The sequence below is a fragment of the Neoarius graeffei genome, chromosome 6 (genome assembly GCF_027579695.1).
Source record: "Neoarius graeffei isolate fNeoGra1 chromosome 6, fNeoGra1.pri, whole genome shotgun sequence".
Taxonomy (NCBI): domain Eukaryota; kingdom Metazoa; phylum Chordata; class Actinopteri; order Siluriformes; family Ariidae; genus Neoarius; species Neoarius graeffei.
Window position 1 is genome coordinate 14,372,960 of NC_083574.1, and position 19,397 is coordinate 14,392,356.

The window sequence follows — 19,397 nt, forward strand, 5'->3', positions numbered from 1 at the left end:
TGGTGTTCTTTTGGTGATGCGCAGTGTTGTTTTTGCACCAAACATACCTTTTGGAATTGTGGCCAAAAAGTTCAACCTTGGTTTCATCAGACCATAACACATTTTTCCACATGCTTTTGGGAGAGTTGATGTATTTTGTTGCAAAATTTAGCCGGGCCTGGATGTTTTTCTTTGACCCTACCTCATAGTCCAGACATATGGAGAATATGGGAGATTGTTGTCACATGTAGTACACAACCAGTACTTGCCAGAAATTCCTGCAGCTCCTTCAGTGTTGCTGTAGGCCTCTTTGCAGCCTCCCTGACCAGTTTTCGTCTTGTTTTTTCATCAGTTTTGGAGGGACATCCAATTCTCAGTAATGTCACTGTTGTCCCATATTTTCTCCACTTCTTGATGACTGTCTTCACTGTGTTCCATGGTATATCTAATGCCGTGGAATTTTTTTTGTACCCTTCTCCTGACTGATACCTTTCAACAATGAGATCCCTTTGATGCTTTGTAAGCTCTCTGTGAACCCTGGCTTTTGCTGGAGGATGCAACTGAGTAAATATCTGAACTTTATTTGGGGTTAATCAGAGTCATTTTAATTGATGGCAGGTGTGAACCTAAAAAGACTGAATGCTGTAATTAAATCAAAAGGTGCTTCAACAAAGTATTAGTTTAAGGGTGTGCACACGTATGCAACCAGCTTATTATAGTTTTTTTTATTTTTTATGTTTTTCCCCCTTAACCGATTTGTTTGTTTTTCAATTAAATTGTACAGGTTATAGGTCACATTAAAGGTGGGGAAAGTTTTGAAATTATTTATCGTGGTCTCATTTTTTTTACATCAGAAAAACCTATCATTTTAACACTTTTTATATCCACTGTACATATATACGTATATTGTTTTCAAAAGCTACCAACACTGGTCCGATGCCATAGGTCATCATAATCTTTAACATGTGACTGTTACTCCACTATTATACAGTGTTAAGTTGAAAAGATAGGAAATTATTTTAGCTACATTATATTTCTCTGATTTTTTTTCTTCAAAGAAAGTCTCAAGTACTGTTTTCGCACATCCATTGCTGTAATTGTTACATTGGAGGCATTTCTTCTTCCTTGATTATCACATCTGATTCCTACCTTCATTTAATAGCTGTGCTGCAGCAGAATGTAACTAAGATGATACTACTGTTGCAAAGCTAACATCACAAAGCTTGATATTGCTTACAAGCTCAATGCCATCTCAACCTACCTCTGAGATAGAGTTAGCTATTTTTCCATTGAAAGATGTGCAGTAGAGAGATCTTCCCTTTACTGCTACACTTGAAGGGACTCGAATAGTATTTACAATACACATTAAATGCTTCACAACTGAATACATGATGTGTAATCATAAATTCATAAATGCTTATTTGTAACATCTTCCCATGTGACAGGTTTTCTTATCGGCATTGTATGTTATTATTAAACACATTTTGAATATATTAAACCCGCGATCCTTTTAAAAAAAGGAACACTACTTCACTATATTACCTGATGGATGGAAATGATCAGAAGTAGGGGATGGGATGGGGGTATGTGCAAGAAAATCCAGTGCAGATCTTGTTCATTCCATTCATATAATTCATGATCATATTTTGATCATATAAACAATTGAATTCTTATATTTCATTCCTGCATTTCTTCCTATTGGTTTCAAGGATTGATCTCTCTTTAGTTATCAAATTGAGAACACAATGTGGAGATCTGCACATTTCTTTCTTCAAGTTTATTGGTTGTTTTCTTTGCTTCTGAACATTTGTTTTGGACTGTATCCTGGTGCTTCAAATAAAGATGAAAGATTAATACGACCACTTCCAAAATGTGGGAAAATGTTCTTGGATATTTTAAACATTTCTTTGCCTTGTGCGCCATTAATATTTTTTTTTAATGTGCTTTTATTTACTTCAAGTTTAACGTGTACCACATGTGATCACTTCCAGCCAAGACAAGGATAAAGTAGCAGGAAACAGATTTTTTCAGCACCTACCTTTGGCAGCAAGCTTAAACTTTTCTTACCAATGTTAATATACTTGCCAATTTGTACAGACTGTTTCTTTTGGTGTGTGCTGTTTTGCTAACTGGCCAGCTTTCCAGGTACCAATGAGCTATCATGCTAAGTACTTAGTCTGCTGCTTAACAGGCAGAATAAATAAAGTTATTGTATGCAGGTTGTCACACAACTATTACAGCATTGCAGGTTCTCTAGAAACTAAAAGACAACCATTTCCTCTACTTCTAGCTTGATATTCCCAGACCCACCATTTGTAACATGTCATGTTTTTTGGTTTTCTTACTGACAGGAAAAGAAACCACACGGCCGGCCATTTTATAGCCACAAACACTTATGTCCAGACTTACCTACATTTCTGACAACTATGGTTCAAAACCTGATCCAGTGAGATGGTTGCTTGGAATTGCACTGATCTTATTTCTTCTTCATTTCCAGTGCCTAAAACAGCACTACTACTTTCAAACATAGTGCTTTTAGCTTCGGTCAGTGGGTAGCAAGGGTACCTCACAGATCGAAGGTCTCCAATTTGATCCTGAGCTCGAGTTACTGTCTGTCTTGAGTCTCACATGTTTTCCCCATGTTTATGTGGGTTTCCTTCAAGTTCTCCGGTTTACTCCCACCTCTGAGAAACATGCCATTTGGTGGATTGGCTATTCTAAATTGCCCCTAGTTGTTAACAAAAGTGTGTGTGTATGTACAGTGAGGCAAAAAAGTATTTAGTCAGTCACCAATTGTGCAAGTTCTCCCACTTAAAAAGATGAGAGAGGCCTGAAATTTTCATCATAGGTACACTTCAACTATGAGAGACAAAATGAGAAAAAAAAAATCCAGAAAATCACATTGTCTGATTTTTAAAGAATTTATTTGCAAATTATGGTGGAAAATAAGTATTTGGTCAATAACAAAAGTTCATCTCAATACTTTGTTATATACCCTTTGTTGGCAATGACAGAGGTCAAACATTTTCTGTAAGTCTTCACAAGATTTTCACACACTGTTGCTGGTATTTTGGCCCATTCCTCCATGCAGATCTCCTCTAGAGCAGTGATGTTTTGGGGCTGTCGCTGGGCAACACGGACTTTCAACTCCCTCCAAAGATTTTCTATGGGGTTGAGATCTGGAGACTGGCTAGGCCACTCCAGGACCTTGAAATGCTTCTTACGAAGCCACTCCTTCATTGCCCAGGCGGTGTGTTTGGGATCATTGTCATGCTGAAAGACCCAGCCACGTTTCATCTTCAATGCCCTTGCTGATGGAAGGAAGTTTTCACTCAAAATCTCACAATACATGGGCCCATTCATTCTTTCCTTTACACGGATCAGTCGTCCTGGTCCCTTTGCAGAAAAACAACCCCAAAGCATGATGTTTCCACCCCCATGCTTCACAGTAGGTATGGTGTTCTTTGGATGCAACTCAGCATTCTTTCTCCTCCAAACACAACAAGTTGAGTTTTTACCAAAAAGTTTTATTTTGGTTTCATCTGACCATATAACATTCTCCCAATCCTCTTCTGGATCATCCAAATGCTCTCTAGCAAACTTCAGATGGGCCTGGACATGTACTGGCTTAAGCAGGGGGACACGTCTGGCACTGCAGGATTTGAGTCCCTGGCGGCGTAGTGTGTTACTGATGGTAGCCTTTGTTACTTTGGTCCCAGCTCTCTGCAGGTCATTCACTAGGTCCCCCCGTGTGGTTCTGGGATTTTTGCTCACCGTTCTTGTGATCATTTTGACCCCACGGGGTGAGATCTTGCGTGGAGCCCCAGATCAAGGGAGATTATCAGTGGTCTTGTATGTCTTCCATTTTCTAATAATTGCTCCCACAGTTGATTTCTTCACACCAAGCTGCTTACCAATTGCAGATTCAGTCTTCCCAGCCTGGTGCAGGTCTACAATTTTGTTTCTGGTGTCCTTTGACAGCTCTTTGGTCTTGGCCATAGTGGAGTTTGAAGTGTGACTGTTTGAGGTTGTGGACAGGTGTCTTTTATACTGATAACGAGTTCAAACAGGTGCCATTAATACAGGTAACGAGTGGAGGACAGAGGAGCCTCTTAAAGAAGTTGCTACAGGTCTGTGAGAGCCAGAAATCTTGCTTGTTTGTAGGTGACCAAATACTTATTTTACTGAGGAATTTACCAATTAATTCATTAAAAATCCTAGAATGTGATTTCCTGGATTCTTTCCCCCGTTCTGTCTCTCATAGTTAAAGTGTACCTATGATGAAAATTACAGGCGCCTCTCATCTTTTTAAGTGGGAGAACTTGTACAATTGGTGGCTGACTAAATACTTTTTTGCCTCACTGTATGTACAGTATGTATGTATGTATGTGTGTGTGTGTGTGTGTGTGTGTGTGTGTGTCTGTGTGTGGGGGGGTGCACTTCAATGGACTGGCATCCCATCCAGTGTGTATTCCCGCCTCATACCCAGTGTTCCTGAGATAGATTTTGAGAATCAATGCCTTTCTTGTTAATGAATTATAATTAGCTTTATAGATTCTTTGCTTGTGAGTACGCTAGCAATGACAGACTCGAAGCCAATTGGCAAGTTTGAATTGATTCTGTTATCTGACAGAACAAAGCTAAGTAAGGAGAAACATACAGATATGGCTAGTATTGCACCAGAGGGGTCATCCAAGAGCTCAAGTTAAAAAATAAATAAATAAATTAATTAATTAATTAAAAAAATAAAAAAAACCTCACCATATGTCAGGGGCATTGCCTAATTCAGGGGTTTTCAACCTTTTCTACTTTAAGGCCCACCTATTCATACTTGTAATGAGTTGGGACCCATTAAAAAAATATCCCTAATTATTTTGGCTCATCTATTCTATTAGAATCTACTAATATATTGTAAAGTATATGAATGGGATGCAATATCACTCCTTGTTACAGATGGGAGCCCAGGAATTAAATAAATGCAATAAAAACAAACTGTTTTTAATTGTAGGTGTTGTATTTAAAACTGTATGGATATGCCAGAAGCCAACATAAAACCATGCATGCAGGGCATTCTCAGCCAAAAGGGATTAATGATCCAAAAGTGGAGTCTACTTTTAACACAAGAACTTATTACCATGTTTGTGTACAGAAAACAAGCAAGTTATTAAAACCAAGAAGTACTGTCAGAGGAAGTGGATATAGAAACCACTCAATGGGATAGATCCTTACCTGTTAACAAAGTTGGAAGTTGAGTTAGAAAATTATCCATCCGTTGAGTTCCCCGACATCTCAAACAACCTAGTGCTGCAGATATCGTTCTACACAGACAAACAGATGAAAACCTGAAAGAGCATTAGGCATAGAACTTTTTATATGTGGCTTGATTAAAGATCTGGGAGATCAGGACACTACAAGATAGATGGCAGTAGATGGATCTAAGTGCAGGAAGAGTGTTTATTAGCAGGCATGATATTTACAAACACAAAACACAAATGAAAGCAAAATAGAAAGCAGAGTATTTAAACAGTGTTATAAACATGACGAGAAACCAATGTGACAGTGACAATATTTCACAAAGTCTCTGTGAAAACAGAGTCCTTATCTGCATGTGTTGATTGCGCTCAAATCAGTATCAGGTGTTTCCCATAATGACCAGGTCCCAAGAGTGTGCACAACGCACTCCGTGAGTGTGCGTGGCCACTCCGTGAGTGCACGTCACCAGACTCAAGCGCGCAAAGGTGTGACAGTCAAGTGTTCGCCTGCTGTGTGACCACAACTTTTAGGTCACATGTATATTGCCACCAAAATGCCTCATTTTCATTGATAACCCATCGCAAAGCATCATGAGCTGTAGTGTGACCGTAGCTTAATGAGGTGGATCTGACGGTGGATGCAACCCAGCAAATGTACCCTACTATGAGTAAAAATTAGCTTCAACTTGAGAAAAAAATTGCAGCCCACTAGATGATGGTTCACAACCCACTAATGGGCCATGGCCCATTAAATGGATTTCAGACATGAACCTATTGGAGGCTCCTTCAAAATACAACTATTATAAGAGGGCACTTGTATGAGGGTCTGAGGGTAAATGGGCAAAGCCTCAACACATAACTCACATGTCTGAGCATACAGTAGACTGAGTTTTGTTACAGAAAACCCAGTTTTGCAGTGATGTCTATAAATTTTTCCTGATGTTTTCCTCAATCCATAAAGCATCCAGGGGTCATCTTATGAATTTCACTTGGGCTGATTGTGCATAGGAACATCCTGTAAGATCGTGACAAAAGTGCACTAATTTAAAAAAAAAACAAGAGGATCCATCCAGATCAATCACAGTATCATAATATTTGGAAGAAATGTTGGTTTTGACCCTCAGTTATTTTTGTCACCTCTCAAGTATGAATAATTTCTGAAGAAAAATCCAGTCCTTGAGATATTTAATGATTTCAATTTCTGTTAAAAATGAAAATGGCTTCATAAAATATATGGCATTGTTAATATCTACAGACAGTAATATAGTACGATAGTCATGTTTGTTATATAGATCTACAATCGCTGTAACGCTTAGAAAATAAAGTACATTATTGTACCTTTAGAGGTACAATGGCTCATCACTGGGACAGTACCCTCTAAGGTACTTACTTATTTGTACCCTTTATATACTGCTTGGGAACATATATGTATCTTTTTGGCCCTAAAAAGGTACACATAGTTACCTTGAGGTCCAATAATGAGCCCTAAGGGTACATTAGTGTAGAGTGTACCTTGGGGGACAGAAATGGACTCCTACTGTACCCCTATTTCTGACAGTGTAGTGTTTGCAAGCCCTTGAGAATTGCTGCATCCAATCTTCTGGAGGGATAGTGATGGCATCTCTGGGTTATCAAGTGGACTCTCTGTTTTCTTGAAGTTTTACTGATGAGCTCACTATATCTCCTGAGGGCAACACTTCTCAGAATGCAATGCCATGGATCAACAAGTGAGCACAGGCACATCGCCACACAGAGCACTGACAAGTCCCAAGACCATTCCAAAGGATCATACAAATGACCATCAGTGAGAGCAGCAGGCACACCATAATCGGTAGCAAGGAAGTGGATATACATCACACATGGTGGATCAAGATGTGGGCAATCTTCAGCTCAAGCCTCACAACTGGCAACAAGTGGGACAAAAATAGCAAAACAGAAAATGCATGCAACACAGAAAAGAAAAAAAAAGTCTCATCCTGTCTAATCATTTCTCTATGGATGTTTCATTTGATAGAAGATCTCATCTCATTATCTCTAGCCGCTTTATCCTTCTACAGGGTCGCAGGCAAGCTGGAGCCTATCCCAGCTGACTACGGGCGAAAGGCGGGGTACACCCTGGACAAGTCGCCAGGTCATCACAGGGCTGACACATAGACACAGACAACCATTCACACTCACATTCACACCTACGGTCAATTTAGAGTCAGCAGTTAACCTAACCTGCATGTCTTTGGACTGTGGGGGAAACCGGAGCACCCGGAGGAAACCCACACGGACACGGGGAGAACATGCAAACTCCACACAGAAAGGCCCTCGCCAGCCCCGGGGCTCGAACCCAGGACCTTCTTGCTGTGAGGCGACAGCGCTAACCACTACACCACTGTGCCGCCCTTGATTGAAGATCATGACTGACAATTTTATCAGAAGCTATGGGATTTATGCTTTTCATTCTGTAAAACAAGTGATGAATTTTAGTTACATACTCATATAGTGACCTGGAAGTTGGTAGTTGAAATTATCATGGGTAAAAATGTACATTTACAAAGACAAATAATGAGACCGTCAATGACGGTGTAGTTCACTCCAGCCCTGTCTAGTCCAGAAAGAACGATCTAAAGTGGGCTACCTTGCGCAATAAATGTTGCAAGCTATATACACTATATACAAGCTATACAGTAGTACTTGAAAGTTTGTGAACCCTTTAGAATTTTCTATATTTCTGCATAAATATGACCTAAAACATCATCAGATTTTCACACAAGTCCTAAAAGTAGATAAAGAGAACCCAGTTAAACAAATGAGACAAAAATATTATACTTGGTCATTTATTTAGTGAGGAAAATGATCCAATATTACATATCTCGTCTCGTCTCGTCTCGTCTTCATCCACTTTATCCGGGGCCGGGTTGCGGAGGCAGCAGTCTGAGCATGGAAGCCCAAATTTCCCTTTCCCCAGACACCTCGGCCAGCTCCTCAGGAAGAACACCAAGGCATTCCCAGGCCAACCAAGAGACATAGTCCCTCCAGCATGTCCTGGGTCTTCCCTGGGGCCTCCTCCCGGGGGGACATGCCTGGAACACCTCCCTAGGGAGGTGTCCAGGAGGCATCCGAAAGAGATGCCCGAGCTCTACTCCGAGCTCCTCCCGAGTGACTGTGCTTCTCACCCTATCTCTAAGGGAGTGCCCAGCCACCCTGCGAAGGAAACTCATTTCGGCCGCTTGTATCCGTGATCTTGTTCTTTCGGTCATTACCCAAAGCTCATGACCATAGGTGAGAGTCGGAACGTAGATCGACCAGTAAATCGAGAGCTTCACTTTTTGGCTCAGCTCCTTCTTCACCATGACAGACCAGTAAAGCGACCGCATCACTGCAGAGGCTGCACCGATCTGCCTGTCGATCTCACGCTCTATCCTTCTCTCACTCATGAACAAGATCCCGAGATACTTAAACTCCTCCACTTGAGGCAGGACTTCTCCACCAACCTGGAGAGGGCAAGCCACCCTTTTTCTGTCGAGAACCATGGTCTCGGACTTGGAGGTGCTGATTCTCATCCCAGCCGCTTCACACTCGACTGCAAACCACCCCAGTGCATGCTGAAGGCCCTGGTTTGAAGAAGCCAACAGGACAACATCATCCGCAAAAAGCAGAGATGAAATCCTGTGGTTCCCAAACAGGATTCCTTCCGGCCCCTGGCTGTGCCTAGAAATTCTGTCCATAAAAATTATGAACAGAACTGGTGACAAAGGGCAGCCCTGCTGGAGTCCAACATGCACTGGGAACAGGTCTGACTTACTGCCAGCAATGCGAACCAGACTCCTGCTCCGTTCATACAGGGACCAGACAGCCCTTAGCAAAGAGCCCCGAACCCCATACTCCCGAAGCACCCCCCACAGAATACCATGGGGGACACGGTCGAATGCCTTCTCCAGATCCACAAAGCACATGTGGACTGGTTGGGCAAACTCCCATGAACCCTTGAGCACCCTATGAAGGGTATAGAACTGGTCCAGTGTTCCACGACCAGGACGAAAACCGCACTGTTCCTCCTGGATCCGAGGTTCGACTATTGGCCAAATTCTCCTCTCCAGTACCCTGGAGTAAACCTTCCCGGGAAGGCTGAGAAGTGTGATTCCCCTATAATTGGAGCACACTCTCCGGTCCCCTTTCTTAAAAAGAGGGACCACTACCCCAGTCTGCCACTCCAGAGGCACTGTCCCCGACCGCCACGTGATGCTGCAGAGGTGTGTCAGCCAAGACAGCCCCACAACATCCAGAGACTTGAGATACTCGGGGCGGATCTCATCCACCCCCAGTGCCTTGCCACCGAGGAGCTTGAAAACCACCTCAGTGACTTCGGCTTGGGTAATGGACGAGTCCACCTCTGAGTCATCAACCTCCGCTTCCTCAATGGAAGATGTGACGGTGGGATTGAGGAGATCCTCGAAGTATTCCTTCCACCGCCCGACAATGTCCCCAGTCAAGGTCAACAGCTCCCCACCCGCACTGTAAACAGTGTTGGCAGAGTACTGCTTCCCCTTCCTGAGGCGCCGGACGGTTTGTCAGAATTTCTTCGAGGCCGACTGAGAGTCCTCCTCCGTGGCCTCACCATATCTGTGAGTGGCAAAAGTACAGTATGTGAACCTCTAGGATTAGCAGTTAATTTGAAGGTGAAATTAGAGTCAGGTGTTTTCAATCAATGGGATGACAATCAGGTGTGAGTGGGCACCCTGTTTTATTAAAAGAACAAGGATCTATCAAAGTCTGATCTTCACAACACATGTTTGTCGAAGTGTATCATGGCATGAACAAAGGAGATTTCTGAGGACCTCAGAAAAAGCGTTGCTGATGCTCATCAGGCTGGAAAAGTTTACAAAACCATCTCTAAAGAGTTTGGACTCCACCAATCCACAGTCAGACAGATTGTGTACAAACGGAGGAAATTCAAGACCATTGTTACCCTCCCCAGGAGTGGTCGACCAACAAAGATCACTCCAAGAGCAAGACATGTAATAGTCAGTGAGGTCACAAAGGACCCCAGGGTAACTTCTAAGCAACTGAAGGCCTCTCTCACATTGGCTAATGTTAACATTCACGAGTCCACCATCAGGAGAACACTGAACAACAATGGTGTGCATGGCAGGGTTGCAAGGAGAAAGCCACTGCTCTCCAAAAAGAACATTGCTGCTCATCTGCAGTTTGCTGAAGATCACATGGACAAGCCAGAACGCTATTGGAAAAATGTGTTGTGGATGGATGAGACCAAAACAGAACTTCTTGGTTTCAATGAGAAGCGTTATGTTTGGAGAAAGGAAAACACTGCATTCCAGCATAAGAACCTTATCCCATCTGTGAAACATGGTGGTGGTAGTATCAAGGTTTGGGACTGTTTTGCTGCATCTGGGCCAGGATGGCTTGCCATCATTGATTGAACAATGAGTTCTGAATTATACCAGCAAATTCTAAAGGTAAATGTCAGGACATTTGTCCATGAACTGAATCTCAAGAGAAGGTGGGTCATGCAGCAAGACAACGACCCTAAGCACACAAGTCATTCTACCAAAGAATGGTTAAAGAAGAATAAAGTTAATGTTTTGGAATGGCCAAGTCAAAGTCCTGACCTTAATCCAATCAAAATGTTGTGGAAGTACCTGAAGTGAGCAGTTCATGTGAGGAAACCTACCAACATCCCAGAGTTAAAGCTGTTCTGTATGGAAGAATGGGCTAAAATTCCTCCAAGCCGGTGTGCAGGACTGATCAACAGTTACCGGAAATGTTTAGTTGCAGTTATTGCTGCACAAGGGGGTCACACCAGATACTGAAAGCAAAGGTTCACATGCTTTTGCCACTGACAGATATGTAATACTGGATCATTTTCCTCAATAAATAAATGACCAAGTATAATATTTTTGTCTCATTTATTTAACTGGGTTCTCTTTATCTACTTTTTGGACTTGTGTGAAAATTTGATGATGTTTTAGGTCATATTTATGCAGAAATATAGAAAATTCTAAAGGGTTCACAAACTTTCAAGCACCACTGTATATAGAAGCTATATACACCTGAGGAATACTGACCTATTTGCCAGAAAGAATCCAAAACAGTGAGGAACTGACTGAGAAGTGATTTTTGTTGCTCATCAAGGCTTAATTAGTCCATAACTTCATTCATAATTGTAATTAAGCAAATCTGGGTAGAAGTTATATGCACCCTAGGTTCCCCCACCTTCATGCCAGAAAGAATCAAAATCAGTGAAGAATTGAGAGAGAAGAAGTGATTTGTATGGAAACTGCTCGTTAGGGCTTAATTACTCCATATCTTCATTATTACTTGCAATTAGTCCTCCTTGTTAGTATATTGGACAGTATCTCTGCCTGTTACATGGAAGACCGGGGTTCAATTAATATAATTTATTTATTTATTTATAATAATTTATTTCAGGGCGGCATGGTGGTGTAGTGGTTCTCACTGTCGCCTCACAGCAAGAAGGTTCTGGGTTTGAGCCCAGCAGCTGACAGGGGCCTTTCTGTGTGGATCTGCATGTCTTCTCTTCTGCAGATGCTGAACCTCCGTCGCCTTGACATTGTCCTCAGATGCAATCGTCTTCGTTGGTTTGGACATGCCCAACGCAGTAATTCTTGGATCAACAGATGTACTACCCTGGAAGTTGAAGGAGTAAACAACCATGGCCAACCTCAAAAAAGCTGGAAAGAATCTGTCCGTGCTGACTTGAAGCTATGGAATATCACAGAGGAGGCAACACAAGACCATGCTGAATGGAGAGCTCTGCTGAAGACTGCTAGCCATACACACGTCTGACGTGTCAACTGACTCAAAACGGATAGTGAGTGAGTGAGTGAGTGAGTGAGTGAGTGAGTGAGTGAGTGAGTGAGTGATGTTACATGTTCTCCCCGTGTCTGCATGGGTTTCCTCCAGGTGTTCCGGTTTCCCCCACAGTTCAAAGACATGCGGTTAGGTTAACATGGGAGAGCCTTGGGCTGAAGTACCCTGGAGCAAGGTACCTAACCCCCAACTGCTACCTGGGTGCTGTAGAATAGCTGCCCACTGCTTTGGGTATGTGTGTGTGCTCATTGCTCACTTGTGTGTGTTCACTGTTTCAGATGGATTAAATGCAGAGGAGGAATTTCACTGTGTGCTTGAGTGTACGTGTGACAAATAGAGGCTTCTTATTATTATGCAAATTTGGGTAGAAGCTATATGCAGCCCAGACAGACCTACATTCCTGCCAAGAAGAATAAAAATCAGTGAAGAATTGAAAGAGAAGAAGCAATTTTTGTGAAATGTGGACAATGTCAGACGGACGATGGACGGATGACAGACAATACATGATGGCATAAGCTCGTCGCCTGTCAGTGAGATGAGCTACTAATCATTGTACTTGCACGTATTTTTGAGAATCAAGAGGTCTTTTACTTTCAAAGAAGACCAAACATGCAAGGAAATCTAATTCTGCAGTATGAGGTTGAAAGCATAAGATAATGCCAAGAATACCAGTTTCACCCTGAAGCTTGCTGGCCTTCACCGGGTTTATTGAAATTTCCAAATGGTTCCAAGTCAAACAAAGAAGTCATAACTGTCTTGCACTGTAATATCCATGAATTTAGTGAAGCAGAAAGAAACAGACCATGTTTGTAACAATAAGTACTACTATCAAACTTGTAGAAATAATAATAATAATAATAATAATAATAATGAGGTAAGTAAATTTGAATGGGAAAAGAATAGATTACACTGACAAGAACAAAAACACACTTGTGTTTGACTAATAAATGTTTGAGAATTGAGAACATGATGGTAAACTTTTAATTGGAAGAAGAATGCCTTAAATTTCATGGACATATTGTAAGGCACTTTTTTTTTTAGCAAAGAAACTCTTTCAGTGGACATTGAACATCAAGCGCAAGAAGGGAATATAGCCTGGATGAGACAATTGTCCATCACAAGTCAGCAAGACCTCAACTTTTTTTTTTTCTGAACATGCTGTCAATGCTTGCTGAGAGACATGTTTCCTTGTAGTGCATGCACACAATATACGCATGCACACAGTATACACATTGCATTTATCTTCGAACATGTCTCCCATAATTTGAGGACACTGAACATTTTCTCTCCATGTTAATACACCCATAACTACCAATGTCTGTAAATTAGAGGGCCAAGAGGCAGCACCCAATTGGTGGATTCCACTGTTATGACATCAGGTTTGAAACAGGGTGGGAAGCCAAATTCAGCCAAGAGCTCTGAGACTGCTTCAAATGTGATTCAGTTTAAGAAGAAACAAACCCACGGTCTCGCTTATGGGACCATTAGACAGACATAGTGGATGATGTTTGCAGAATTTTTATCCAACAAGAGTTTTATCGAAAGTGACTTTCGAGTGAGGCATAATCTGGCATCTGTTTGAGGGTTAAGGGTTTTACTAAAGGGTCCAACAGTGGTTTTCTGACAGTACTGGAATTTCACCTTCCAGTTCCAGGCACAGAACTTTAACCTTGAGATATCTTACATTCTGACATTATATACTACTTTCAAAATGGCTTTTTAATAAGGCTAAACCATGATGTAAGACTTACAGGCATTACAAATGCATCCCCACCTAGAAATATTTGGAAAATACCACCCTGCAACTGTTTTGCTAGTCTGGGAGATCACAATGAACTCTCTGTGTGCCAGTGCCACTCCACAGCACAATATCAAGACACAAGCAGAGGCGATTTGTCTACAGAGCAGAGCTCGGCTTTGCCATTTAATCAAATGACTAATGACTCACTCTGTGGAACACACTCCATGGGAGATTAACTTTAACAGTGGAGAGAGAGAGAGAGAGAGAGAGAGAGCAGTCTTGAGAGCTTGCAGCCACATGGTTTTCAGCATCACTTAAGAAATAAAGATAGAATAACAAAGAGTAACAAAAAACACAGAGCAATTTTGCATGCCTCACAGACCTGCATGCTTTTAACAACAGAAGGCAGCACCTGATTGGCTGACTCAATAACAGTTTCATCTTGCACATTTCTCTATCCCATTAAAGCTGAATGGCACTGAGTGGTTGGTCTAATCCAACTTATGTCTCGCTCTCGAGTGTCCTCTGTAGCATCTGTCCCATTTGAAGAGACGGCTCATCTGTCCATGAGCAACCATCAATCGTAGGACATATGCAAATTCCCTGTTCCCTTGGCGCTGTGGGAGTCCATACGGCAGGCACAACGGGCCGATAAATTCTCATTATGTCTGGCCTGCTCCAAGAGGCTGGAACCAAAGCAGGGATGTTCCTGTTTACAGTCTGAGACAATTGAAACAAATGACTGGTTGGTATGTGGGTTGAGAGTGAATTGGCATTCCTGCTTAATGATCACTTTTTTTCACACAAAAAGGACTCCAATTTCTGTAGAACCGCACATTATGCCACAAATGAAGTGTTTTGTTCGGCTTATGAGTACCCCCTTGAACTTTTCCACATTTTCAAACCTGGAACTGGAAAATGGACTTAATTGGGGCTTTATATCACGAATCTACACACATATTATTGAAGTAGGGTAGTAAATCAATATACAACCCTGATTCCAAAAAAGTCGGGACACTGTGTAAAACATAAATAAAAACAGAATGTGAAGATTTGCAAATCTTGGAAACCCTATATGTCAGTGAAAATAGTATAAAGACAACATATCAAATATTGAACCTGAGAAATGTTACTGGTTTTTATTGTTTGTTTGTTTGTTTGTTTGTTTTTTAAATATATGCTCATTTTTAATTTGATGTCTTGAAAATCCTTTTCAGGAAAGGCCTTCCTTCTTTCAGCAAGACAATGCCAAACCACTTTCTGCACATATTAAAACTGTATGGCTCCATAGTAAAAGAGCCTGGGTGCTAAACTGGCCTGCTTGCAGTCCAGACCTGTCCCCCATTTAAAATATTTGGTGCATTACGAAGCGCAAAATACAACAAAGGAGACCCCGAACTGTTGAGCAACTGAAATTGTATATCAGGCAAGAATGGGACAACATTTCTCTTTCAAAACTACAGCAATTGGTCTCCTCAGTTCCCAAACCTTTACAGAGTGTTGTTAAAAGTAGATGCAACACAGTGGTAAACATGCCCCATCCCAACTTTTCTGAAATGTGTTGCTGATATCAAATTCAAAATTAGCATATATTTTTCAAAAAACAATACAATTTCTCAGTTTCAACATTTGATATGTTGTCTTTGTACTATTTTCAATGAAATACAGGGTTTTCAAGATTTGTAAATCGTCATATTCTGTTTTTTATTTATGTGTTACACAGTGTCCCACATTTATGGAATTGGGGTTGTAGGTTGCAGAAATATTTATAAAAAATATAAATATAAAATGGGGCGGCACGGTGGTGTAGTGGTTAGCGCTGTCGCCTCACAGCAAGAAGGTCCTGGGTTCGAGCCCTGGGGCCGGCGAGGGCCTTTCTGTGTGGAGTTTGCATGTTCTCCCCGTGTCCGCGTGGGTTTCCTCCGGGTGCTCCGGTTTCCCCCACAGTCCAAAGACATGCAGGTTAGGTTAACTGGTGACTCTAAATTGACCGTAGGTGTGAATGTGAGTGTGAATGGTTGTCTGTGTCTATGTGTCAGCCCTGTGATGACCTGGCGACTTGTCCAGGGTGTACCCCACCTTTCGCCCGTAGTCAGCTGGGATAGGCTCCAGCTTGCCTGCGACCCTGTAGAAGGATAAAGCGGCTAGAGATAATGAGATGAGATAAATATAAAATAGTTTGCATAAGTATTCAACCCCACTGATGTGAACCCTCCAGTGGGAGATGGGAGAAGCTGTCCCAACAACCATAGCCCAGACAGGCCACAAAGCTGGGCTTTATGGAAGCATAGCTTGCCATACTGAAGTTTGGCAGAATATACATTGGAGACTCAAAAAGGCAGAATAGATATTGGAGACTTTCAGAAGGCTCAACTTGTGGAAAAAGATTTTCTGGTTCAATGATAGCACATTTGAGCCTTGCAATAAAGTGTGAAGTTTGGCAGAAACCCAACAGTGTTCATCAATCTAGAATACCATCCCAACAGTGAATAGCATCACATGGACTGTTTTTTGAGGTATTATACACAAATCACTGACATGTCTTCAGGACTACACCGTAATGTCCAGTCACCTTAATTTGGTTTAAATGGAAGTTTGGACCATGGCCATGGGGAAGCCATGGCCTAATGGTTAAAGAAGTAGCTTTGGGACCAAAAGGTCACTGGTTTGATTCCCTGGACCAACTGAAATGCCCTTGAGCAAGGCATCTAATCCTTGGCTGTTCTGGGTATGTTGTACATTGCCCTGGATAAGAGCGTCTACTAAATGCCTGTAACGTAAAAAGAAAATTGAATATATGAGGGTTTTCTTCAGATACTAATTATGTGGAAATGTTTGTTTGTTCATTCTCAGTAATGAATTTATCCTGGTCAGGACATCTGGGATCACTTGGCATAAGGTGGGAATACATCCAAGATCGGACACCAGGCCATCAAAGGGCACTATTTACTATATAAGGGACATCTGCACAGTGTTTGATATATCTCTTTAAGTCTGAAGTAAGGACTTAATGTAACAAATTACAACTGGGTGACCAGGCCTTACATTTTCACAATTGTCATTTTTGCCATAGAAATAGTATAAAAGTATCATGTGGTTTATTTCTGACACACTAAAGGCACTAAAGGTAAAATGAACATTTGTTTAATAGTTGTTTATCCATATTTCATTGAACTGTTAATAAACATATCCTCGGTTGTTGATTTGAAGATCTGATTAGTAAGTTTATCTACACTGTCACCGAGCGAGCTAAACTGTTTTTTTCTGTTGATCGGATGAATGCTAGCCAGATATATAGCATCTCAGATGTCTTCAGCTGCCTTGTGTTATTGAATGAATGGCAGTTGAAGAGTTAGCATGTGGAAAATGGCTAACTATATTGTGAGAAAATTAGCCAAATAATGGGGGGGGTAATACAGCACATCACTGGATTATTCATTACTCCATATTTCACTAACCAAATGAAAACATCGGGATGAAAGTCTGATATGCACATGTGTGTCTCATAATGGCCAGATGAGGTTATGAGATTCACTGCAGAGAGCATAACAAATTCCCATGCATTTGCAAGGTGTTAACGAGCCTTTTCCTGTTTCACTGCTAGAACGACTTTTACTGTGAGCAAGTGGTCGTTAGTCTGAGAGTAATAACAGGCAAAGCAAAACATGTTTTGACCAACAGCTAATGATAAAATCATGAACCATCATCAGAGAATAAACACTTGATTGTTGGATAAGTGCAACTTTACCAGATGTGTATGTAAAAAAAATAATAATAAGTAAATAAAAAGTTAAAGCTGGAACACGGACACGGCTTTTGAGATACTTTGAAATACAGTGGTGCTTGAAAGTTTGTGAACCCTTTAGAATTTTTCAATATTTCTGCATAAATATGACCTAAAACATCATCAGATTTTCACACAAATCCTAAAAGTAGATAAAGAGAACCCAGTTAAACAAATGAGACAAAAATATTATACTTGGTCATTTATTTATTGAGGAAAATTATCCAATATTACATATCTGTGAGTGGCAAAAGTATGTGAACCTTTGTTTTCAGTATCTGGTGTGACCCCCTTGTGCAGCAATAACTGCAACTAAACATTTCTGGTAACTGTTGATCAGTCCTGCACACCGGCTTGGAGGAATTTTAGCCCATTCTTCCATACAGAACAGCTTCAACTCTGGGATGTTGGTGGGTTTCCTCACATGAACTGCTCGCTTCAGGTCCTTCCACAACATTTCGATTGGATTAAGGTCAGGACTTTGACTTGGCCATTCCAAAACATTCACTTTAGTCTTCTTTAACCATTCTTTGGTAGAACGACTTGTGTGCTTAGGGTCGTTGTCTTGCTGCATGACCCACCTTCTCTTGAGATTCAGTTCATGGGCAGATGTCCTGACATTTTCTTTTTGAATTTCCTGGTATAATTCAGAATTCATTGTTCCATTGAAACAATCTGACTTTCAGTTGTTCATTCAGTTCTCCTTTCATTCGCTTCTTCTACATAAGGCTGAGATGGCAGCAACACCCAGCGGAGAAATCAGACAGCTGGTCCACTCATTCCCCATTTTCTCCATACTGAGTACTCCGCCATTACTGCTTGGCTCAGGCAATTACTAAAACCCAGGACGGGACAGAACGTCACTGGTTTTAGCAACAACCGTGGGGAGGTCACTGCCCAAGTGATAATATGTCACGTCCCGTTCCATCCCGGGTTTTACCAACAACCCTTGGCTCACACTCCGGGAGAACTGGTGCAACTGAACTTACTTTCCTTTAAAAAAAATTAAAATAAAATTAATACTTTCCTTTTCTTGTAGTTTTATTTAATTGTTGGTACTGCACCCTCTTTCAATAGAGGCTAATATCCAATGCTCCTCAACAGATCAGAGGTTTTGTACAAGTCTTCAGTAAAATGTGCAGAGCAGAGGAGAGACCACTTCGTAGGTGCCCAATGTGCCCATGAACTTCTCGCAAAATGAGTCCAAATCTTTGCAGTTTGAACATTCTTGGGCCATAAATGCAACTTAAATCCTCCTTCTGTCATTTTGCTGCACCAGCCAGCAACCCATCGATGTGGCATAGCGATAAATTAACTCAAAATGGAGGATCGGAGTTGCAGTCAGCTCTGTGTTTTAGTATAGGGGAAATGGCGATGAGACAGATAGACTTCCTGCTGTGATGTTATGGACGTCAAGGTCATTCACTCAGACCGCTACCTATATGAATCACTTTAATCATAAAAATTACTATATTAGATTTATTGTTAATGCTTAAAACTATTCCTGTGCCATTATGAGGTCTCAAGGCATTTATAAATGAAAGTGAGGTCATGGTTCTGCATATCTCCTTTAACTTCCTGTTAGTGATCATGATTGACTATAGCTGGTAGCTTCTCTGTGCCTTCCCAGAAAGGGTTTGTTTACAGCACTCATTGGATTGAACAACACACAGTAAAATGGGAAAGTCCAAGGAGCTCAGTGCAGATTTGAGAAAGAGGATTGCAGATATACACAATTCAGGAATGTCTCTTAGAGCCATTTCTAAACAACTGCAAATTACAAGATCAGTTCAAACAATTA